The 24,763-nt window shown below is 38.5% G+C and overlaps 1 protein-coding gene across 1 annotated transcript in view; it reads right to left on the reverse strand.

The window, feature by feature from the left end:
- DPP10 (dipeptidyl peptidase like 10) overlaps positions 1 to 24,763 on the reverse strand; it is a 1,329,914-nt gene that overhangs the window by 1,041,474 nt on the left and 263,677 nt on the right. The window lies entirely within an intron of this gene.

Genomic DNA, 24,763 nt, shown 5'->3' on the forward strand with positions numbered 1-24,763 from the left:
CCATGGAGACTTGTCTGACTAAATGTCCATGAGTTGAGTTAGATAAGCAGGAAACAACTAACACCTAGCATATCATAAGTACCTATCCTAGTCACCACTATGAGCAGAAAATAATACTCTTTTGCTTTATTTTTTCAGTTTCTAACAGTTCCTAAAGACCATAACCATTTCTTTTCTATTTCCGATTTATTTCACATTTCTTGCTTTTGCTAATCACTGTAGATGGAAACAATTATGAAAGGTATGTTCATACAGGTTTCCATGTTCTTTGCAATACTTAACATAGTAACTGTGCATTTAGTGAGAGCTCAGTGAACACTTAATGATGGAAAGATTGACTCACTAGATAGTCATCTAGTCTGAGTTATTGCTAAATATAACTCTGAGAATTCTGGAAGAGTCTCTCAAGGCCAGACTCTTTCTAAACCATGACATGAATCGACGTGATCAGAAACATAGGCAAACCATTAAAACGTTTAGGCTTTATTTTCTCAGTTTGCACCATGTATCACATTACCCAAAAGCAAGAGGAAAACTGGATGATCTTTGCAAATCATTTAAGTCCCCACTTCCGTCCAGCTAAAATAAGGGGGAGAGTAAGCTTGACTCAAATTATCACCTTGGCTGGTTTTGGAAATTTCATTATCCCAATAATTAACTGCAAAGTTCTATGGTGTTGTAGACTTTGTCTTTCATGAAATCAAACATTCAATTTTATTTTCTTTTTCTGAATAGTACCCAATTAATTGGCAACATTAAAATATGTTCAACTGACTATTTGCCTTTTGCCTGGACGTTTTGTCCTGTATAATGTTCATTCATTCATTCACTCATTCATTTATTCATTCATCCATTCATCAGGTGTTCATTGAAGAGTGAAAATAAGTGAGGTACCAGGCTAGGCAGTGGAGACACAGGAAAATATAACTGTTTTCGCACTTGTGATATTCATAATTTGGCTGAACACACAGATAGATTTATTAAAATATTATGTAATTGGGAGGAGGCATAAGCATGCTTATAGTAGGAAGAGGAAACAAGTGGAAGGAGGTGTGTGATATTGCTTAGAGAGGAGATAGCTGAAAATGAAAAATCCTAGGGCTTCCCTGGTGGCACAGTGGTTGAGGGTCCGCCTGCCGATGCAGGGGACACGGGTTCGTGCCCCGGTCCGGGAGGCTCCCAAGTGCCGCGGAACGGCTGAACCCGTGAGCCATGGCCGCTGAGCCTGCGTGTCCGGAGCCTGTGCTCCGCAACGGGAGAGGCCACAACAGTGAGAGGCCCACGTATCGAAAAAAAAAAAAAAGGAAAAGAAAAATCCTAGAGGAAGTAGAAAACGGTGGAGTTCTGGGAATAGTTGAAGGAAATTTGGGAAGGACCTGAGATATTTCTTCCCACAGTGTAGGGGAGAAATAAGTATATGGGTAGAACTAGAAAGGTTTGGGAGATAGCTACATATGTGGAAGTAAACCTTGAGAAAATCCCCTCTTAAAGTCCTAAGGGCCCCTAATAAACTCTCTAGTTAATGATTTCTCATCTATCTTATAAAAACTAATTAACAAACTGTAACTTATGAGTCATATTTGTGTGCTCCTTTCTCAGAAATTCAGATTTTATATTTGGCAACTCAAATGCCTAGAGAGTTCCCCTTGGAAGGTCTCGTGAAAGATTATGAAAGAACCAGGATATTTGCCCCTTTGATAGTGATGCCAACTTATAAGTAAAATCCTCTGTAACCCTCAAGAAAAGCTGATTTGCTTGAATGTTAATAATAATTTTTTAAAAACCTCAGAAGCAGAGGGATGGAACCAATGGTCATCGGTATGTTTTTTACCTCTTAGAATAGAGAAGGAAGAAACAGTGAAAACTATCTGAAAGATTTTTACATTATCTGGAGTCTTGAACCTTTTGGACCCTTGCTTATTATTCTAAGGATTCCAAAATAGGGCTAGCCCCTTGGAAAAAAATTCACCCCTGCCTTTTGCAAGCACTGAAAACTCTCTGGTCTCCAAACTTGGAAATGTGATCAAACTGGATGTCATTATTGTAACAGGTCTATATTTTTTTCTGGGCTCTTTTTCTTTTGGTGGTGTTGTTTTTGGATAACAGTAAACATAAATGCAATGATGAACTTTTATGGACTGAATTGTGTCTTTTCAAAATCCGTATTCGGAAACCCTAACCTCTAGTGCCTCAGATTGTGACTCTATTTGGAGACTGGGCCTTTGAGGGGGTAATTAAGTTAAAATGAGACTGTTAGGGTGGGTCCTGAGCCAATCTGACCGGTGTCCTTAGAAGAAGAGGAAGCGATACCAGAGACGGGAATGCACAGAGAAAAGGCCATGTGACGACAAAGGGAGAAGACAGCCATCTACAGGCCAAGGATAGAGGCCACAGAAGAAACCAGACCTGCTGACATTGATGTTGGACTTCCATCCTCCAGAAATGTGAGAACATAAATTTCTGTTGTTTAAGCCACACAGTCCATGGTATCTTGTTATGATGTTATGACAGCTCTAGCAAAGTAATGCGTGTGCCATGCCACCAAGATCAGGATTTCTATCTGCTCCAAATAATAGCAAGAATTGAGAGGGACATGTGGACACAGGGCTGGAAGGGGAGGGTGAGACGAATTGGGAGATTAGGATTGACATATATACACTACCCTGCATAAAATAGATAGCTGGGGGAACATGCCCTATAGCACAGGAAGCTCAGCTTGGTGCTCTGTGACCACCTAGATGGATGGGAAGGTAGAGGGGAGGGTTGGGAGGGAGGTCCAAGAAGGAGGGGATATAGGTATACATAGAGCTGATTCATGTCATTGTACAGCAGAAACTAACACAACACTGTAAAGCAATTATACTCCAATAAAAATAAAATAAAATAAAATACATATTTTCAAAGATCTTCTTAGACATTTTCCTGTGATAATCCTTCCTGCATCTGAGAAGAAATTGGCTAAATAAACTAATATTCCTAAAGTGTGGTACCACAAGGCTTTGTCTACTTTATCCATTTATTTAATAATTTATATAAGTTCTGTCTATGAAAAGAAGTGGAAGCACACAGATCTTTCTCTGGAATGATGATTTGGCTACTCCGTAGCAATTCTATGGGAAAAGAGCAAAAGCTAGCCTTTCTGGCCCTAAAGGAGAAAATAAAAGTTGTTACCAGATGTCATTACTCTCAATTACCTAAAATATAAAGGAGAGATTCAGACAGCCTCCTGCAATTTCTGGTGAAAGGAATGACCACATCATATCTGCAAAGCTCTACCATGGATGTACTTTATTTCCTCTCCCTATGGGTCCCTCCTGAGGCTGGAAGTCTTATCAGCTCAGACATTTGAAACAAAAGAACAAAACTGCTCTAGCAAAAGGCTGAGAAACCATGGCTGGAAACAGATGCTATTATTTGATATTACTGTGAGTGAGAAATAAAGAGATCTTCTTTTTCACTGACTTCTGTCTCTTCTTCTTCTAAATGTTCTAAATGTTTTGATAAAGAACCAGTTAACTCATCTGAACCTGGCAAACAGAAGGACATTATTACTCATCTTAGCCAAAGATGCAAAACTAAGTAGGAACTGTAAACAGCCACCGAGGTTGAGGAGAGATGGAACAGCACAGTGTCTTCAGAGGAGTGGAGAAGGTTTGAGATGGTTGTTATGAAGCAAAAGAGATGGGGCCAGAAAACAAGTGAAAAGATTGTCAAACTGAAGAGGGACCACGTTAAGTTGGGAGCAAAATTTGTAGTGACTCTGAGGCAACCTTAAGACTTCCCCACCACCTACCTTTAATCAGTCACCAAGACTTGCCCTTTCTACTGTCTTAATAGCTCTCCAGTGTGTGGCCTTCTCTGCTTTCCAGCTGCCACTAACTAGTTCAGGCCATCTTCTCCTCTAGGGTGGAGGCAGTGGTCCAGCAGGTAAGAGCCCAAACTGAGTTCATATCCTGATTGTAACCCTTACCAGCTGTGTGACCTTGGGCAAGTTACTTAAACTTCCTAACATTAATTTTTCTTATCTATGCAATTAGGATACTACTAGTATAACCTACCTTGTAGCATTATTATAAAGATTAAATAGAATTGATGTAAAATTCTTGGCAGATAAACTATTATTCTTGTCATATAGGACTGTACTGAAAAAGAAATGAAACAAGAATAATTAAGACATTCTTCCTTCAAGCTTTGCCTCTTTTCAATCCATAGTATATCCGGTAGCCAGAATGAGCTTTCTAAAATACAGATTATATTGAGTCATTCTTCTACTTGAAACCATTAACTGGCTCACCATCAACATAAATAATGAACTTCTTGATAATGTAAACAAAATCCTTCTTGACCTGGCTCCAGCTTAAGTCTCCAACATGATCTTTCCCATTTCATTCTCCCCTATTCTCTCTACTTTGTGCAGGAGCCATATTAATCCATTTGGTTCATCAAATTTTTTGTGTTCTTCCTTCCTTTTGAAATTTAACAACTGCCACTGACTTTGCTGCTAACCCTTCTCCTTCTATCTCCCATTCCCTTAGCCTAAGATTCAGTGTAGACTACTTCCTTGAGGGAGCCTTCCCTGACCTCAGTATGAAGGTCAGCTGTACCTCTAAGGCACCATAGCCCACTCCCTCCCACCTCATTGCACGTCCCACACTGCTGACTTGTGGCTGCCTGTTATACTGGCTGCTGCTTTCTCTGTTGGAATGTAAACTTCAGGAGGTCTAGGACCAAGCACTCTGGCATTCCAAGGTTCTGGCACCCAGGAACACTCAACCATGATATCTATTATTAGGAAGAGTAGCACTACAGTGCTGTTAATCAATGACAAAAAAGACAAAGGACCGGGGAATTCCCTGGAGGTCCAATCTTTAGGACTCCGAGCTTTCACTGCTGAGGGCATGGGTTCAATCCCTGGTGAGGGATCTAAGATCCTGAAATCCAAGTGGCATGGCCGAAAAAAAACCCCACAAAAGATGAAAAGACAAATACTGTAGGATTTCTCTCATATGTGGAATCTAAAAACAAACAAACAAACAAAATAAAACAAAAACAAAGTCATAGATACAGAGGTCAGACTACTGGTTACCAGAGGGGAAGGGAGTTTGGGTGGTGGGGGGGGCGGGTGAGTGAAACACGTGAAGGAGGCCATCTGTGTGATGATGGATGCTTACTAGACGTGTGGTGGTGATCACTGTACACAGATGTCAAATTATGACATAGTACATCTGAAACTTACATAATAAAACACATACATAAATAAAAAGACAAAGGTATTCTTGGAAACTTGATTGTCCTTACCTAAATCCGAAGAAATGATATTAAGATACCTCAAAAAATAAATGATATTAAGATATCTCAAAAAAGAAAGTGTCGACTGGGGGTGGGGGGGAGTTGAGCATAGAACATGGAGAAACCAGTCAGAGAAGCGGAATACATTCTGCTCAGAGGTGACAATGCTGCGACTCGAAAACTCAATGAGCAGGTTTGTCTCATAGTCTATCTTCACAGTGGAGATGGGGGCATTAGGATGCTTAAACTCCTCAGCTAATTTTTTATGATTTGATATTATGTTCACCAAGCACATTTCTAATTTTAATTTAACTCTCCCTTGGATTGTCCAAGAAGACTAGGTATGTACATGCAGATCACCTAACAGACTCTCTGGCTGGCTCTTTACTTCTGCCGCACACAGCAAACTGGAAAAAAAAAAAAAAATTGGCATGGTAGGTGATATTGATGTGAACTTCTCGTGGGTTTGGTTAAAAAGAGACCGTGTCTGAGGGACTGATCGAGTCTGGATGCCGTGCCAAAAAGAACTTCATGGATCTGTGAAGTTAAGATGGAGCCTTGGACATTTGTGGCCACAGCAGAGGACTGTCCCTCCTTGCGGCCCCCTGAGGTGGCCAGCCACCGTTTTGTGTGTTTTGTCTGCGGTCTTGCTCTCTGTGGTTGGGTTATTTTACCTAATGGGATAATGGTCCCATTATCTGTCACCTACTGTAAAATCACACAATTAATTAATAAAACAGAAATGAATTTTTCCAAACTAGATTTTAGTCGATCCCCATTAAAAAGGCAAAATTACTTCTTCCCAGAGTCTTTATGCTTTTGAAGTGTAAATTGACTTTTCACCTCCAGCTTTTTTTTGGACTGTCAGCTTGCATTATACTTTTATTATGCATTTGTTCTGAGAACAATTAAAAATCATTTTCAAAATTTTCTTTCTCATTGTATCGAGGAATAAGTTGTAAGCATTTCTGATAGAGAAAAATACTTTAAACATAGTTATTTTTTCTGAAGATTTCCACGCTATTGGAAAGTAGGCAGAAATTCAAATGATGTAAGGGAAAAACCTCATATCTTCCTACATTCCTCACTGATTGTTCCAGTCCATTTTTAGGGGATTGCTTTCTTTCAGCTTATCTTTTTATGCCCACCCTTATTATTCAAGCTTATGTATGGTTAAAGCTATACATAAGACCACATAATTGGTAAATCCTACAGCAAGGTATTGTTTGAGGACTTGCTCCACATTTTGAAATATGACTGATAACAGTAGTCTCAACACCAACACCTTCAGTTCTCCAAGCTGAGTGTACACCAGAATCACCTAGAAGGCTTAGAAAACCCAGATTTCTGGACCCTACGCCTAGAACTTCTGATCAGTTGGTCTGAGGCAGGGCTGGAAAATTAGCATTTCTTACACATTACCAGGTGATTTTGATGCTGCAGATCTGGGGACCATACTTTGGGCCTTTATTTTTTTATGTCTAATGGAAAGAAATTTAGCCAGAGGCCCAAAACTGTCCAGAGCCTCCTTCTTCGTTCTGTTAAACTTCTGGCTCCACTGCACCCTTGGAGGTGAAAGCTATCCAAAACTGGGTCACTATTTCAAACCCCCAAATGTGCCTGGAGGTTTTAGGGGTGCATTTCACCAGTAATTATTTCATGTTTAGCAATAAACTTCTAGCTGCTGCTTATAAACTACAATATGGCTTGTTCTCTCTGCAGGTCTCCCTGGAGCTGTCATCTAAGTCTATTCAGTAAGCAGTGCTGCCACCTTCTGATTTTTAATTGAAAACATATATTAAAAAGTTTTGCTCTTTGAATGTATTCAAATACTCAGCAAATATTTATTTTCACATTCTTTGCTTCGTGAATTCTTTTTCTCCCTTGGGTTTCTTATTTCAAATGCCTCTTATTGTTTCCTGTGAGCACATTTCTATGCAAAATGTATTTTGTAATTACAGCCACTCAGGATTTTGTAAACTCTATCCCAGTGAAACTTCCCTCCCTTTATGGGTATGGAGTCATGTGTCAAAAATACTGAACTTACAAAATTTCTTGTAAGTGAGTTGGTTTCCAAAGACTATTTCAAAAAAGACTTCCAAACTCCAGTGCACAAAGTCTTTTTGTAAAACTCATTTTTAAAAATCCCTTGGTTGTAGTGATTCATAGCCAACTAACAGAGATTTTGCCTCAAAACGCCTCCCACCATATCTGATATTTTATAAAACCCAACTATTTGAATTAAAAACTGGGAGTGTATTTTCCTTCAGATAGAGTTATAAACTATTAGAGCTTGTTGGAAGTAAAGAGAACCTAATCTAATCCAATGCCATGATTTTACCACATAGAGAAAGGTCAAATGCTAATTCAAGGTCATGCATACTTAGAAATAGAGCGCCTTAAAACACAGTTCACTTCTCTGGACAGACCTGGGTGACAGGATTCCAAAGGTCATCTCTGAAACATTTTTTTTGTTCAAGAGAATGGGGCAAGATAACTGCCCAAGCCTGGGTCCTGTACCCACACTTGTGACCAAGGGTCAAGATGTCTAACGAAGTGGGGGGAAAGTCGCGCGCCCAGGATAAAGTAGCTCTCCTGAGTTCACACAACTAGAAAAAGGCATTGGCATGGCTCAGCCTAGGTTTTGACTCCAAAGCCCTGGAGCTTTCAAAATTCTTCCACTGCCCTGGCTTAGGAGCATAGGTAGAGCATAAACACATGTTCTTGAGGGAAAAGTGATGAGGCATCACTGCATCTGTATCTTCTGCATCTTCTGCATCACCTGCATCTTCTCACGACTCTTCCAGTGTGATCAGGGCACCCTGATCTTCCCCCTGCTTGCCTCCCACCTCTGCACTTCTCCCTGTTGGTTCACTGTTAGCCAGTAAGTCTATCAGGAGTCCATTGAGAGCTAAGCCTGTTCCACTTGCAAGAAGAGGGTGGAGAAGAGGGAAAGAAGACTGAAGACAAAAGAGTGACTCCTATTATATAATTGTCACTTCTCTATTAGCACAAACTAGCTCTTTTGGTGATGGGCAAATGAAACTCTATGTCTCAGTTTCACCATCTGAAACTGGATGTTAGACTTTCCTCAGAGGATTGATGTGATGACTAAATGAGGTTTGTATCTTTTCAGATTAGGGTTTTTGTTTTCTTTGGATATATATACCCAAGAGTGGAAGTGCTGGATCATATGATAGTTCTATTTCTAGTTTTTTAAGGAACCTCCATACTGTTTTCTGTAGTGGCTGCATCAATTTACAGTCCCACCAAGGGTGTACAAAGGTTCCCATTTCTCTACACGCCGCCAACATTTATTATTTGTCAGCTTTTTGGTGATAGCCATTCTGATAGGTGTGAGTATTTCATTGTGACTTTGATTTGCATTTCTTTGGTGAATGGATGAGATGTGTACACGTACACACATATACAACGGGATATTACACAGCCATTAAAGAGTATGAAATTCTGACGTTTGCAGCAACCTGGAGAAACCTAGAAGGTAGTATGCTTAGTGAAGTAAGTCAGACAGAGAAAGAAAGACAAATACCATATGTTATCACTTGTATGTGGAATTGTTATAAAACGAATGAATATAACAAGACAGAAAAAGACTCACAGAGAGAGACCAAACCCGTGGTGACCAGCGGTATGGTGGGGGGTAGGGAATAGGGGTAAGGGATTAAGAGGCACAAACTACTATGCATAAAATAAGTAAGCTATAAAGATATATTGTACAACAAAGGGAATACAGCCAATATTTTATTATAACTTTAAAGGGAATATAATCTATAAAAATATTGAATCACTATGTGGTGTACCTGAAACTAATATAATATTGTAAATCAACTATACTTCAATAAAACAAAGAAAGTACAACTGAAAAATGTGAAACACCAAAAAAATTTAAAATAAAAAAACATAGGTGAGGTTTTTACCGGAAGTGCTGACCACAATGATAGACAATAAATAGCAGTTCTCACTGCAATTATTTTTATTAACATTAGCACCTCAAAAAAGGTGTTCCGGGCTTCCCTGGTGGCGCAGTGGTTGAGAATCCGCCTGCCGATGCAGGGGACGCGGATTCGTACCCTAGTCCGGGAAGATCCCACATGCCGCGGAGCGGCTGGGCCCGTGATCCATGGCTGCTAAGCCTGCGCGTCCGGAGCCTGTGCTCCGCAACGGGGAAGGCCACAACAGTGAGAGGCCCGCCTACCACAAAAAAAAAAAAAAAAAAAAAAAGGTGTTCCTAGCCTGACAGATCCCATCTGTAGTACCATCTTACACTGACCTCTGCCCCCTATCTGTAGGAGTACTGTACTACAGAAACCTTAAATAATTTGGACTAAAGAAGCTGATTGAATTTGTGCAGCCACCAGGAAACAATATGTTGGTTTTCCTAGGAGTGAATATTTGATTGAAATCTTCCATTAGGAAAAATACCTTAAACAATGTCCTGTGTCCATTTGCAAAGCCAGTGGTTTGGGCACCATGTGGGCATAGGAACATGCCTGCCACTTAACTTATCCCAGGGCTTCTTTTATTTTTATCGTTTAAAAACAACCTGCTGGATCATACATGACATCTAATCCTGCCTTATTAACTAAAAACTAAATGAGCATTTGAGAAATTTAATTGAAGGTGATATTCAGAACGTTAATAAGCCACTGGTCAGGAGAGAGATTGATGTTCCCAGCTGCAAACCTAGCCTGGAGGAAGAGTCCCTGAAGACCCTGTCACCAGAGGCGGCTAAACTTCTATTTGCTGCCCCTGCCTTCCTTGCAGGCTTGCTTCCAGCGGCAATGCCAGCTATCCACCTGTTCCCCAAATTCCTGCTTAATCATTCTCCCCCAGAGAGGACCCTGCCTACCGGCCCTGTAGCAAATCAAGCACCAGGCCAACAGTGTGCTGCTGCTCTTAAGAATGAAAAATAGACAGTTTCTCTGAGCGAGCAAATGAGAAGGGTGATGCTGGGAAAATGGGGGTTCACACATTTGAATCCTTTCCACTTCCATGCAGAAAGCCAAGAGAGGCATATGTGTCCTCTGCAATAAGAAATAATGTCCTTCTGAAAACAGCATAAAGATAGACTATGCATTATTCAAACTATATTTGTATATGTTAAAAGGAGCATTTCCATTGCCAGAATTTATAACATTAGAGGATACTAATCATACTTTGCTCTTTGGGCACATCTTTTCATAAAATATTTCCAGGAATATGAGCACACTCCTCAATTTCTCTTTTCCCTTCATAATTCAAAACACAGGTGATCTGCTTGCATCTAAAGTGTGTCCAGCTGAGACTAAAGCATTACTATTTTGTTTTAATTTTATTGAAGTTTAGTTGATTTACAATGATGTGTTAATTTCTGCTGTGCAGCCACGTGATTCAGTTATACATATATATATATTCTTTTTCATATTCTTTTCCGTTCTAGTTTATCACAGGATATTGAATATAGCTCCTTGTGCTATGCAGTAAGACCTTGTTGTTTATCCATTCTATATATAATAGTTTGCACCTGCTAATCTCAAACTCCGAATCCATCCCTGCCCACAGCCCCCACCATGGCAACCACAAGTCTGTTCTCTATGTCTGTGGGTCTTTTTCTATTTCACAGATACGTTCATTTGTGTCATATTTTAGGTTCCACAGATAAGTGATATCATATGGAATTTGTCTTTCTTTTTCTGACTTACTTTGCTTAGTATGATAATCTCTAGGGCCATCCATGTTGCAGCAAATGACATTATTTCATTCTTTTTAATGGCTGTGTAATATTCCAGTGTGTGTGTGTGTGTGTGTGTGTGTGTGTGTGTGTGTGTGTGTGTGTATACCATATCTTCTTTATCCATTCATCTGTCGATGGACATTTAAGTTGTTTCCATGTCTTGACTATTGTAAACAGTGCAAGCATTGCTATTGACAGACCCAATGATTTTCATTGCTGTTTCTGAAACAAAAATGTTTCAGTACATTCATTTTCTATTTGTGTATAATTGAAATTAAAAATAATTCAGAGCAAAAAACAAAGCAAAGTAAAATTTTCCAGTAGTCACAGAAACAAATATTTTCATACAGACAAAAAAGGAGATAATGATGAAATAGAAGTACTGATTGGAAGGCAGTGCCATCAGGTCAAACTTTAAATGTTTATTCACCAGCACCTTTTGGAAACCTGCATTTGGCCTACAAAGGAGGGATTAAAAATATCATCCGAAACAGATAAAAGTATGACTCCTATAAAAAGCTGAGGAAGCCAGTATTAAAAAGCACAAACCACTCCCTAATGCTGCTTGCCCTGGGGGCCTGAATATTGATTTAAGGAATCGTTGGCTCATCTGAGCCACTTGGCTGGCTAGCTTAGCTTTTCCCAAATGAATTTGTAGGACTTCTGCTGAAACCACATTTGTTCGATTACACACTGGACTTCCTAAAAGACAAAATGACTATCTTCTTGTTTGTCATGTTGATTTAGGAGAGGCAAGGGAGTGTAATATTGTAGTTATGAGTACATACTCTGGGAAATCATTGACCTTGGATAAAATCTCTTCTCCAGCATTTCCTAGCCAGGCAAACAAACATTGAAAGCAGTTTCGTCTTCTGTAAAAGATAGATAATAACTATTCCAGCATATATTAAGGGATTGAGTTAAGTAACATACATCAAAACATCTAGTGCAGAGTATCTGGCCCATGGTAATGCTCAGGAAACCTTAGCCATCTTTACCATCTTCATCACCATGCTATCGTCAAAGGCTTCAGATGTCATGGAGGGGAGCTCACACTCTCCTCTCTAGAAGGCGTGGAGCTACTGAAAGAGCAGTGGCATCGTTAGATATGGCCTTTGAATCCTGGAAACTGAGTGGAAGATGGACCCACAGGGGGACAAGATGGGAGGCAAGGAGATCACTGTTCTACCTGTTTGAGCAGGAGAGAGCTTGATGTAACGCAGAAGCTGCGAGCATGGAAAGGAGTGAGAAATGGATTCAACAAGTATTCAAAATGAAAATTAGAAGAACTTAGGACAAGTCTGGATGTGGACAATGAAGTGGATGGGGGAGTTAGAGATAGCTTGGCTTTCCAGCTTACATGACTTGGTAGATAGTAGAGCCATCTATCAACTCATGTAGAGAGTATATCATGTATTCTTCATATCCTATGGCCATGTTCCCCTTACCCTGTCTAGATTCATCACTTTTGTTGGGCTTATCCTTCTACATGAACATGCAGAGGGAGAATTTATCTATGGGCTACAGTCTGTTGATTCTAGTTTGCAAATGATACCATTATTGTGTGTGGAGTTTAGTCATTAGCAATTTATTTATTCGGACATGACATATTAAGTCATTAACTAATGCTCACTGTAAATGAGTTTGTAGTTCTCTGAGGCTTTGTACATTTCTCATTGGAAAAGATGGAGAACTGAGCAAATGAAAAAGCAGTAAAAGAAAATAAAGGGAGCAGGCATCAAAGAGGGAGGAGTAGTAAGATCGGGTCCCACTTCTCAGCTGGAATCAATAAGGACACAGTCATTGCCCCACTAGCCTTCAACCATGACCGCTATCAAATAGGAAAATAGATTGGTGTGCTTCAATCGTCTGGGCCACCTTACTCTGAGCTAATGGACTCTTTACTTTTCTCACTTTATATTTTGGAACCAGTAGGGTTGAACAGAACCAAAGCTTCACTGAACTGACTCACAGAAGTCTTGTCTAGCCTTGGTCCGAAAAAAGAGGTCAATACACTTTGTTTTTGGTGCTGGGCATCTCTCCAACTATCACCATTCCCTTCCTTGAAACTTTTTTTAACTCCTTATCTCCAGACCTCCAGCAAGGCTCACTAATTCCCCAAAAGGTGCCAGCTGATAAGATTAAGCATTTGCCAGGAATCTGCATTTTAACAAAGTTCTCTTAAAAATGAAAACTTTTAAGGTTCAAAGGAATTCTAAGCTTCAAAGCACAGAATGTTTGTCTTAAAGGTCTTGCCCAATATTTTATATGTTTCTTGATGGAGGCTGAGAGGTCTGATGGTCAGAAACCCTGCCCACAAGGTGTGGGAAGCTGCCTAACATTAAAACTAGCCTGAAAGAGCTTGTGAACATCTCCATGAGAAAGACTTGCTGATTTTCTACCCCTGTCCCACAAACATGCACACAAACACTCCCGTCCCTGTTGGTTTACTCACGCACTGAGTTTCACTAACAAAGTTTGCTTATCTCAAGTACAGTACTTATCACACTGGACTGAAATTAACTGTTTATTTAATTTTCTTCCTCATCAGAATTCCATCCCCTTGAGGGCAGAAACTATACTGTTATTCTCTGTGTACCTTTTGGTCAACATGACACAGTACCTAGAAAAAAGAAGGCCTTGATGGTAGGAATAGTCTACTTATTTGGTCATTTTATAACCTAGGTTTTCCTTTTTGTTGGTATACTAACTAGTTAAATAGTCAAAAAGTTTCCAGACTCCTCAAGGCCTATGCTTAAAATGGGGTGACATTCTTTCCATCCTTCAGATCCTGAGATCTCCTCTCCTTAAAACTCAGTTGGGAAACAACTGTAAACATCATGTGCCAATGTAAGAAGTTTTAATTATTATTCTTGAGAAAAATAGTACAGTGGCAGTCCAGAAAAAAAATTGTGAGTTCTCTTTCTGGCCTCTCCTCTCCATATTCAGGATCTTTAGGATGTACTCGTCTGACAATTCTCTTCATCCAGGACTTTCTCATCAGGAAATACTATCTATATTCTTTCCTTACCTTCCCTGTGTAAGAGAAATGAGAGAAATGGCATTTGTAGCTACTTATGGAGCCATGCATTGTTCTTTATGCTGTGCATAAGCTGTCTTCTTTTACTTTCTCAACTATACTGTAAAGTAGTTGCTATTAACCCATTTTTCAAAGGAGAGAGCTGAGGTTTAGAGAAATTGAGTAACTTGCAAAAAAGTCATCCAGAGAGGTAGTGATAGGTTCAGAACTGGAGCTCTCAGTTGTTCTGGATGAAAATCATTAGATATTATCTCCATCCCACTGTTGTTTTCTAAGCTGAGAGTTACAGGATTTCCAAGGTGATATTTTGATCTTTTGTCTGTCTCTGGGATTGTCATACCCTATTGAGTGTGAAGGAACAAGTAGGTCCTTCCCTATCAAGGCCAAATTTGTTCATTATAACATAAGCATGCTATTGAGTGTGAAGGAACAAGTAGGTCCTTCCCTATCAAGGCCAAATTTGTTCATTATAACATAAGCAAGCTTCTGTAACTCAAGCAATGACCCTCTTAGGCACCCTTGGGCAGGGTTGACCTGTAGAATCAGAGTACTAGCCAAGGACACCAAAGGTAAGATTCACGTTGGGTGACAGAGAAAAACAGGCTAAGAAGAGCCACAGCAAAGCCAACAAATTTGCTCAGTCAGTTACAGATCTCTGCACTCTTTAAAGTGTGCTTTCAAATACTAGCAAAACAAGGGGGAAAAAAGTCTCTTCAAATATCCCCAACTGAAAAGGATAAAAACTTGCACATACCCAAATTAAAAATTAAAATCGACGTCATTCCAAATGCTTAATTCAGAAATAGCAAGACCTCGTTCGGAAGCTGTCAGCTTTGACAGCAACATCTTTTGTTTATAAGAATGTATCAGGGGCTTCCCTGGTGGCACAGTGGTTGAGAGTCCGCCTGCCGATGCAGGGGACACGGGTTCGTGCCCCGGTCCGGGAAGATCCCACGTGTCGCGGAGCGGCTGGGCCCGTGAGCCGTGGCCGCTGAGCCTGCGCGCCCGGAGCCCGTGCCCCGCAACGGGAGAGGCCACAGCAGTGAGAGGCCCGCGTACCACAAAACAAAAACCAAAAAAAAAAAAAAAAAGAATGTATCAGTAAGGTCCTTGCTCTTTTTCAGAGCATCTTCTCAGTAAATTCGCAAGATAAGGAGGGCAGGCATTAGAGAAGAATTGTAGAATGAATGTACACCTTAGAAGAGTCATTGGAGGAAATCTAGTCTAACTTCTTCTACTATATGCATGAGGAAGTCAGAGTACTAGGAAAACTAGTAACAACTTCACCTAAACATTGCAAATTACCACAGTCAGGATAGGATGGTTTATGCTGTGTAATGTATAAACCCCAAACCTCTCAGTGGCTTAGCCTCTAAAAGTGTTCCTTGCTTATACAATTCTGCTGCAATTTGGGTAGCTCACCAGGGCAGTTCTCTTCTAAGGCATGACTTTCTTCTAACACATGACTTTATAGACTTTTGTAGTTTTCTATCTTGTGGCTTCATCATGTCCACGTGTGCCTTTTGGAATCACTATGACAGATAAAGACAGCTGATGGTTTGTCAGGGCTAGTCATGGCTCTTACTCAGAAAAGACGTGTAAATTCTACTCAGGTTATTGGTTGGAATTAATAATATGGTCTTGAGCAAGGATCTGGAAAACACAGTATTTCATATATCCAGAAAGTAGAGGAGAATCCGATACGGCTGGGCAACAGTAATCTCTACCAAATAAGTGGTCCAAAATCCACACTTCCGGATGGTCTCTTTCTACTAGCACGTGGCCTCTGGGCACTATTTGTAATAGATGCTGGAAACTGAAGAAGATTAATTGGAAATTTCAGAAAACTCTAATGTTATCTTAACACTAAACTTTTTTTCCATTCATTTTGGGGAAATAACTTGTTTCATTTAACCTCATTAATTGACTACCTTAAAGAATTACTGAGTTTCTGAAAGGTTGCCATCTTTATTTTTTTTCCTTTTAGTCCTTGCAACAAGCTATCGGAATTGGTATTCTTACCCCAGATTGAGATAGGAATGCTTTGGTTGCAAATTACATAAAATTAACAAATGACTTAAGTTAAAAAAAAAAAAAAAAAAAAGAACTGAAAGGAGAAATAAAGAGATTCAGAGCTCAAATAGGAGATTCAGAGCTCAAATAGGAAATTCAAATAGGGAATGTCATCGAGATAACAAACTACAACTGGGTCTCATTCAGAATTTGTAGCTGCTCGCTCAAGGGCTTACCTGTCTCCTGTGAGCAAATTTCAGCGTCTTTGAAGCACTCTGTAGCTTTTCTCAGTCTCTCTCCAAATGCCTGCCCTCCATCCCCTGCCACTGGCCAGCTTTCTCTGCTTTCAGTTTCTGAATGTTTTATTGTTTCTGCCTGTATACAGCTCAAAATCTTGCACCAATTCTCTCCACATCTTGGCAACCCTCAATTCTGACGTTCCCCTTGCTGCTAACTGTTCTTGTCTCTTACTATCCTCACTGGAAATTTCAAAATACCATATACCTGGCTTATTCTTGTGAACTACATCATGCAAGTCCTATGTCATAAGCCCACTTACAGGTCAGCTGCCTTTGGATCAGGTCTCCACCTAGGCACACACCTATACACCTGTGCCCTGGTTAAAGATGTTGGAGAAGCAATAAACACGGACAGTCTACCTTAGCAGGAGCAAGGACAGGGGAGCCTACTGCAGTAAAGGGGCAAGTGGATACAGTAATGAATATGCCTAATCTTGTGCCAGGTCACTGCTACGGTCTAAATGTTCATGTCCCCTGCCAAAAGTCATGTGTTGAAATCCTACCCTCCAAAAGTGATGGTATGAGAAAGAAGGGCCTTTAGGAGGTTCCTAGGTCATGAGGGTGGAGCCCTCTTGAGTGGAATTAGTGGTCTTATAAAAGAGATTCTACAGAACTCCCTAGCCCCTTCCACCACACGAAGATACAATAAGTCTGCGACCAGGAAGAGAGCCTTCACCTGAACATGCTGGAATCTTGATCTCAGACTTTCAGCCTCCCGAACTGTGAGCAATAAAGTTCTGTTATTCATAAGCCACCCAGACTGTGGTGTTTTGTTATAGCAGCCCAGATGGACTAAGCATCACAGTACTAGTAAACATTAATGTGAGATTTAAATGCAAAATTGCCTGACACCTCAGTATCCAGCTGAATGAGGAAACATGTAAAAGCAACACCTAGGTTTCAACTTTGTAGTCTCTTTCACTCTTTCACTCTATAGATTCTCAACCCTCAGCCAGTAATAAGTCTAGCTAAACAGATGCCTCACAAAAGTAAAATACTTTGCTAAAGCTGAATAAATTATTTTACAGCATATTTAGAGGGCATTCCTGATTGAATCAACCAAACGCTGGAATAGTTACAGTGACTGGATAGAAATAATAAATCAACAATTCTCAGACTGGAACTTTGAATTTGGTCTCTAGGGGAAACATTAGCCAGGTTGGATCTGCTCAAGTGGGAACTTGGCTTAGTTTCAGTGCAAGAATTCATTTTACATGCTTTCTTTCAAATTTTGTGAATGTGTGTCACTACCAATACCGATGATTAAACCTTGTCATAAAATCCTAGGTGACATTACACAAAAACTTAACCTTTACTGTTTCCACAACAGTAAAATAAGAGGTGTTATATTAAATTACCTCCTAGGGTCCTTAGAGCTATAAAACTCTATGACTAGCTCACCTTCCACATTTAGCATGGAAATGTCTACATCTACTGATTACAACCTGAGGCAAGTTCATTTTCCTCCACGTTCATTTTAAATCACATCCAAGAATCTTTGAAGAGATTTTCTTAACTAAACTGCAGTCCCATCCAGTAGAACTTTCAATGATGATGGAAACTGTCTGTATCTGTCTAATACAGTAGCCTCTAGCCATACATGACAATTGCACACTTCAAATGTAGCTAGTGCAGCAGAGGAACTGAAATTTTACTTTCATTTAATTTAAATGTAAAGAGTCCCATGTGGTTAGTGGCTACCATATTGAACAGTGTAGGACTGGAGATGTATATAGTGTGAATGACAAAAAGAGAAATCAAGAGGTAATGATACTACTTTGATGCATGCTTTAATATTTGAAAACCACTGACTTTCATTTTCGTGTGGAATTGTAGTGGACTCTATTTTTATTTTATTGTATTTTATTTATTTTTAAAATTTTTATTGGAGTACAGTTGATCCACAATGCTGTGCTATTTTCAGGTGTATGACAAAGTGAATCAATCATACATGTACATATATCCACTCTTTTTTAGATCCTTTTCCCATATATGTCATTATAGAGTACAGAGCAGAGTTCCCTGTGCTATACGGTAGGTCCTTATTAGTTATCTATTTTATATATAATAGTGTGTATATGTCAATCCCAGTCTCCCAATTTATCCCTCCCCCTTCACTTTCCCCCTTAGTAACCGTAAGCTTGTTTTCTACATCTGTGACTCTATTTCTGTTTCATAAATAAGTTAATTGGTATCATTGTTTTTAGATTCCACATATTCCACTTATGATATTTGTCCTTCTCTATCTTACTTCATTCAGTCTGACAATCTCTAAGTCCTTCCATTTTGCCGTAAATGGCATTATTTTTTTCTTTTTATGTCTGAGTAATATTCCATTGTATATATGTACCACTTCTTCTTTATCCATTCCTCTGTCGATGGACTTTTTGATTGCTTCTATGCCCTAGCTACTGTAAATAGTGCTGCAATGAACATTGAGGTGCATGTATCTTTTCAAATTATAGTTTTATTGGGATACATGCCCAGGAGCGGGACTTCTGGATCATATGGTAGCTCATTTTTAGTTTCTTAAGGAATCTCTATACTGTTCTCCACAGTGGCTAATGGACTCCTCTTTTAAAATTTTAGGTAAAAATCTATTCTGGGATGATGCAAGCCTTTCCAAAAGTAGGGAAGTGATTGATGATTTCTCAAGCTCTAGCTCTATGTGTCAGAACAGTAATGAATGCACCTAAACAAATATCAAAGGAAATTCATTCGCCAAATATTAAAAAAAGAGAGGCAATTCCCTCTTACAATATCTCATCAGAGGTTTGAGATATTTAAATAGGGTTCTTTACAAAAGACAGGAGCAAGACAAATGAAAAGATATAATCACTATTTTCTTTAATTCTAAATTACTGTTTAATGTAAAATTCACCATCAGTTTAATAACAGCTTCAGGAAAGGGAAGGTAGTAGTGGTGGAAAATCACTTTTTTGTGTGTGTAACTTATTATTATGGCACTCATTACCTAGGCTACCACTTTTATTTTCAGTAAGAACATTTAAGTTTGGTTGCTCCGTGGCATGTGGGACCTTCCCGGACCAGGGCTCGAACCCATGTCCCCTGCATTGGCAGGAACAGCAGCAAGACACTTTGACAAGTAGATGGTTTATGCCTAAGTGATCGTCTTTTAAGACCTTTTATGATCAATCATTACGACCTTTTATGATCAATCACAAAATGGCCTTTGAGAATGCTCAGACTTACTCTGAAGGATCAAGCCCTTTCTATTGCCTTTAACTGCTCTGCTCAGCATGAGGCATGCTGCCTACTTCATGTGCAATAACTTTTCATTGCAGTGTGGTCTCCTCATGAAATTTTTTAAAGAAATCTTAGTGAGAAGTTAAGAATATAAAAATAAGTTAAGATATAATTGTCTGTGGTTCTACTAGGAAAATGAAGTGTATTGATGATAGGATGAGCCCTCCAGGCATGGCTTATTCACATAGGCCTAGGCCATCAACGGTTCTGTTGCAACCCCTTGTCTGTTTCTCAACTGGCAGGTGGTGGTGGTTGTGTTTTTGTGTTTTTAAATGTGTCTTATATTTGAATAAACGTGGTAGTCGTTATTTTGTGCAAGTCTCTTTAATATATTGGATCACCATAAAATGGGATTAATGAAGCTACTTTCCACCCTTCCCTAATTAGTGGATCCTGACACTTCTAAAATACTATAATTTTCAGACACCTTACAATTTATCCACTTTAAAACATTATCTTTTGAAAAAGGAAGACTAAGTCAGTTTGGGACATAATCAAGATTACAATTTTATTTTTATATAGTAAGAGATTGCTTAATAAGAATGCTCAAGAAGAGGGATATCCCAGTTAGCTGAAAGTGCTACATAACTGAGGTATGGTCCATAGTCCTTCTTATGTACATGGTATATTATCCCAAGTCCTGTTTCCTATGTACAGTTTAGTGTAGGGATAAAGCTCATCTGTATGAGGACCCTCAGGATCATTGTCTTGGGTTTAGATGTAGAGGAGATGTGACCCCACTGTGTCACCAGGGTCCATTCTAGTTCCACATCTTCATGTTGACTGTGTTTACTCTATATACCAAAGGAAATTCCTTCACCAAGTCACACATAACCGAAACATTGGTTCTTACCTCAAACACACTTTTGTGTACAATTCCAAGCAAGCAAGTTTGTTTTTTTAAAAGTTTATTTTATTGAAGTATAGTTGATTTACGATGTTGTGTTAGTTTCAGGCATACAGCTGTGATTACACATACATCTGACCATTTGCATTTGTTAATCCCAAACTCCCAATACATCCCTCTCCCACCCACCTCTCCCTTGTCAACTGCAAGTCTGTTCTCTGTGTATGTGAGTCTGTTTCTTTTTCGTAGATGAGTTCATTTGTGTCATATTTTAGATTCTGCATGTAAGTGATATCACATGTTTGTTTTTCTCTTTCTGACTTACTTCACTTACTATGATTATCTCTAGGTCCATCCATGTTGCTGAAAATGGCATTATTCATTCTTTTTTATGGCTGAGTAGTATTCCATTTTATAAATATACCACATCTTCTTTATCCATTTATCTGTTGATGGACATTTTGGTTGTTTCCATATCTTCGCTACTGTAAATAGCACTGCTATCAACATAGGGGTGCCTGTATCTTTTTGAATTATAGTTTTGTCCAGATATATGCCCAGGAGTGGGATTGTTGGATCATATGGCAACTCTATTTTTAGTTTTGTAAGGAACCTCCATACTGTTTTCTATAGTGGCTGTACCAATTTGCATTCCCACCGACAGTGTAGGAGGGTCCCTTTTTCTCCATCTCCTCTCCAGCATTTATTATTTGTAGATTTTTTAATGATGACCATTCTGACCAGTGGTACTTCATTGTAGTTTTGATTTGCATTTCTCTAATAATTAGCAATGTTGAGCATATTTTCATGTGCCTGTTGGTCATTTGTATGTCTTCTTTGGAGAAATGTCTGTTTAGGTCTTCCACCCATTTTTTGATTGGGTTGTTATGGTTGTTATTGAGTTGTATGAGCTGTTTGTATATTTTGGAAATTAGGCCCTTGCCAATCACAACATCAAGCAGTAGTTTTAAATTTAGTTTCTCTCCTTAAACATTTTGGAGATCAACTGAGTGAAAAGAGCAAAATTTTAGTTAGAGCCTTAAGATAATCATTTTCATTAGGAATTTTGTTAATATTCACACAATTTTTTTAAATGTGTCTCCAGTCCAGCATGAGAAACATACATCTCCACTAATTATTTGGTAATCTGGTAGTATCTTGAATTGCTTTTTAATTTTATCATTCATGTTTATCATCCCAATGATCACATTATAAAGACAGAATAGTCTCTTAAATTTATTGTGTGTACTGAGTACTTAGTGATATATATGGACATTTAGTGATATAATAGCAATTATCCATAAATTATTATACCAGTTTTATTTGTGAGTGTGTGTCTCTGTGTGTATATGTGATTGTGTGTGTTCACCTTTTTTGTACCAGAATATAGTAACTTACTAAATTAACTAAAAATTTGATTAGTTGCATTCTGGTTAACAATGGCTTTACTCTAACAACCAGCTTTCATTTTAATTTTTAACATCCTTTTTTTTTTTATACTAGGAGGTTGATTATAAAGTGAGTGGTACCTAGTTTCTAACATTTTTAAGATTATTAATAGTTAACGTTTTAAGGTATTTTGCTGGCAGGGTAAAATATTTGCCTTTCATAAGACATTCAAAGTTAGTTCAAAGAAATATGGAAAAGAATGTCTTAAACATATCAACATTGAATTATTTTTGCACTTTCAACCACGGAAGATGATTCTTTCTTGTTTGAACCTCTTCAATGAATAAAGCATTAATTTTCCTCACACTGACAACATTGCCATTAAGAGATTATACATCATTCAAAAGAAAGTTGGGGAAGATTATTTATATCATTACAAATTGGATTACTGAGAATTTTCCACTAGAGAACATTTTCTTCTCAATCGCTGTCATTATTTTGGTGCTTAATTACTGTCCTAATTTCAAGTGGGATCATTGCCTCTTCCAATCCCTTTCATAGAGCCCATTTTCTGCTCACAGATAACAGAAAGATTTATAGTCATATATATATATATATATATATACACACACATATATATGTATATGCATATATATACATACATATACATATATATATATATATATTTTTTTTCCTGCTATCAAATCTCTACCTGGTCTTCAGGAGCTACATAGGTAGAGGCTAGAAGATGTACTATAGTAGTAATTCTCATAATTTTTAAATTGAAAGGGATTCTTACATATGACTTCTGTCTTTTCAGGGAGACTGCTACCATTATGGAACAAGAGCAATATTTTTATCTTCTTTACCCTTAGTTGCTGTATTTTTGTTTCTTTGTTCTGTCTTCCTAGTTATTACTGATGGCACATGGATTATGGAAAAGCTTGATATTTCAGACCTTTATAAATCATTTTGCTTTATTATTTTACTTATATAACAAGAAATAGATGTTTACTCAGGCTGCATCAAATAATGGAGATGATACCATTCCAAACAATGGAGATTTACCATAATCTAGGTCTCAAAGAATCACAATATAAACCTTCAAAATATCCTCAGAAAAAGAACCAAACCCCAAATAGGCCTGAGTTTTACAAAAACTAGAACACAGTTCAAGAACTTCCCAGGAGCTAAGCAAGGGCTCTGCGTGAATAAAGCTCATCATTTCCTTCTTAAGGGCGTTGTCTTGGCTTTTCTCTGTTGCTCAGTCATCAAGATGACTGAATTACTCTCTGGTCTTCTCTGCTGCTTTGGTTGCCTACTTTGGTGTCATGAAGTCAAAGGCCCATCTCTTGATACCATCAGCTCTGGCTGCTGTATCAGGGCTACATTATCCAGAATGTGATTATCTATTTCCTAGGTATAAGTATTAATTTAATGAAGCATAAAATTGTGAAATGTTGCTTTGAAATTAACTTGTGTTCTATGTTTTAGGAAGTGGATTATTCACTTCCCACCCCCGAAAAAGAAAACCTTTGGCTACTGCTCTACTGCTGAAGATACTGTTATATTTCGAATGTTTGTCACATCCATAGACTTTAGACGATTTTAGAAAACTTCTGGGAACTTTCCTTATCACTACCTTCTCCTAAAACACACACACATGCCCACGCTCACTCAAAAACACACACAAAACCTACAATTTTTATATTTAGCAACTACCCTTACCATTTTAATTTTCAGAAATGGAAAGTACTGAACAAATATTTATTAATTGCATAATTCTATCTTGGACTAAACATTTTGGAAGCTGGGTAGCATGCTGTCTTAGATATTATTGTATTGTTCAGTTCAGTACCAAGTATAACCTAAAAATTAATAAAGTTCTTGATGATTAAGGTAGGAAAATTATATAGATGTTTCTATGTTCAAATAGGGCATGAGAAAAATTGGCATTGACTTAACTGTGGTCTTTCTAGAAGGTGATTAGTCTATACAGGCCAGTAAACTAAAATACTTTTACCCTTTAACTCAGCCATCCTACTTGTAAGTATTTATTATAAAGAAGCAATCAGAGTGTCAAAGACCACATCAAAATTTCATTAAAATATATTTATAATTGAAAGCATTCAAAGCATCTAGTTAAATGCTATTGTACTATAGATACAAATATACTATGCAGATATTAAAATAATGTGTTTTAAAATAAACAATGACGGGTTTCCCTGGTGGCACAGTGGTTGAGAGTCCGCCTGCCAATGCAGGGGACACGGGTTCGTGCCCCGGTCCGGGAAGATCCCACATGCCGCGGAGCGGCTGGGCCCATGAGCCATGGCTGCTGAGCCTGCGCGTCCGGAGCCTGTGCTCCACAATGGGAGAGGCCACAGCACTGAGAGGCCTGTGTACCTCAAATAAATAAATAAATACAAAAATAAATAAACAATGACACATAAAACTCAACAACATATTAAATTTAAAAATCTGAATTAAGATATAAAAAAGTAAGAAATCATTTAGAAGTGTGTGTGTGTAAAAAGAGGGAGAAGTTTAAAAGAATATATTAAAACATATTAATAATGGCTGTTTCCAGTGGGTAGGATTATGGCTGATATATATCTTCTTCATAATTCTCTGAATTTTTCAAAATTTCTATAGTAAATACATGATGCTTTTATAATTGATAAATGACAAAAAAATATAATTTGGCTTATTAACACCCTATTATTGAAAGAAGATATATTAGGTGTTCCAAATGATAGCTTTTCCATTCATGTGTCCTTGAGACCACATCACATAAGAGAAAGATGACACACTTTGGAGTCAAGTTTTCCTAGGAAGGACTCCTTGTTCTGTGTCACGCCTCACATGTGACTCGGGAATATCCC

The sequence above is a fragment of the Kogia breviceps genome, chromosome 2 (genome assembly GCF_026419965.1).
Source record: "Kogia breviceps isolate mKogBre1 chromosome 2, mKogBre1 haplotype 1, whole genome shotgun sequence".
NCBI classification, from domain to species: Eukaryota; Metazoa; Chordata; class Mammalia; order Artiodactyla; family Physeteridae; genus Kogia; species Kogia breviceps.